Below are 1,856 nucleotides of genomic sequence, written 5' to 3' on the forward strand. Positions count from 1 at the left end.
TCCGCTGCTTTCCCGTTAGAGAGAGTTGAGCGAGCGCTAGCTAATGTCGCCGGCCATACTGTGTAAGCGAGGGTTCTGCGTGAGCGCAGACCTTATATAAGCATCCTCCCCGGCAGGACAGGAAGTGACGAGATCGCCCCGCCCCCGGGGCCTCATAGGGGCAGCTTCCTGTCAGTCAAACGTCGCCGAGCGCCGGCTGGCTGGCGCGGGGCCCGAGGGGAGTGCGGGGGACTACCAGCTCGGCCGCAGTTGGAGCGGCCGCTGTCCCTAGAGCGGGAGACCGCACTGTCGTGCGGCTGTGGACCTGGGGATGTGGGATTGCTTGTGGAGATGGTGGGGAGAGCAGGAGATGGGCGAGGCTGGCCCACGCTGCGGACAGCAGGCTAGCAGGGAACACGAGGGAGCCTCGAGGGGCGTCGCGGGGCTCGGCGGGGGCGGTGGCCACGGCTGGGTGGGTTGGCGTGGTGGCTTTGATCCTGTGCAGTTCCTCCTTTCATCTGAGGTGGTGTGTGTGTGTGTGTGCGCGCGTGTGTGTGTTTCTTCTTAAAACCATTTTTTTTTTCACGTGTTTCCTCGAGACGAACTCAGCCTGGGCAATAAAATTGCCAGTGACGTCTGCGTTGCCCGGGGTCGGATTGGAATGCGCTTTAATTCTGCTTGTGCTTTATCTGATGTGGGAATGAAGGCAGCTCTCGACGGGTTTACACAATAGCCAGAAGCGTTGTCTTCCGATTTCAAAAGAGAAAAGCGACGTGGCGCCCAGCGTTAGAGGGCTCCGGAGCTGCCGACCCCCCACCGTGTGCCTCGCCTAGCTTGGGAGCTGGCTGAGTTCCCGCAGCCACCCATCAACTCGCACTCCATTAGGTCAACTGGTGGATATTTAGTTTGCAAAACTTTCTAGGAATTAACTTTATTAAGTGTAATACGTGGTTACTTGATATTTTTCTTAGACTATTCTTAAAGGGGTGAAGTAATTGAAAGTATTCCTCTCAACCACCCCGCAAAATTTACAAATTCGCATAAAAATGCCTAAATACCTAAAAAGGATCTTCCCGGGTATATAATGATAATATAATCGGGTATCAAAGAGTTTTCACTAGTGATAATCTAAAATATAAATTAGGGGTCAAGTCGAATTATATTGTTTTGTTTAAATCCTAAATAGCAAAAGATGTTAACAAAGTTATTGGTTCCTTGGAAACACTGGGGAAAAGTCCCCAAGCTCTTAAAATTAAAAACGATTATAGTCACAAGGCAAAGTGACCGTCTCCTGTTATCCTTAGAGAAATCCACTGCAAAAGACACTGTTGAAACTTGCTTCTTACATACCCTGAAGACTAGCTTTTGTCTTACAAGCACGTGGATTCACATGTCTCTATGAAATTTGTTGAGGAAGAACAAGTGTGATGAGGTAGATACATATATTACTTTTGCTATGTTTTTAAAAGCATCCAACTCAAACTAGGGCTAAGGACAAAATCTATACGCTATTTATTCTATTTGAATAGTAATTCAAGGAGGATGTGGTCATACTTGGAATAAAGATTAAAGGAATATTCCGTGGTTTACAAGCTATTCAATTATTTGATGGTTGCTTATTGAAAAGAACACTGCCTACAAACCACCTCAGACACTAATTGTGGTATAAATATAATTTGGCTTGTAATTATTTATAATTAGTTGCTTTTTCAATTACTATTATGCTTTTTCCCAACCTAATTTAAGTTAACAAAAGTGCCAAGGATCTTGACAAGGTAAATTATTGTTAGTTAAATACAGACTAACTTAACTAGTGTTAATGAATTGCATTGTTTCTTTGTAAAATGTGTAGTTTTTTTTTTTTTTTCCTTAAGGAC

This window comes from Mastomys coucha, unplaced genomic scaffold, assembly GCF_008632895.1.
Source record: "Mastomys coucha isolate ucsf_1 unplaced genomic scaffold, UCSF_Mcou_1 pScaffold3, whole genome shotgun sequence".
NCBI classification, from domain to species: domain Eukaryota; kingdom Metazoa; phylum Chordata; class Mammalia; order Rodentia; family Muridae; genus Mastomys; species Mastomys coucha.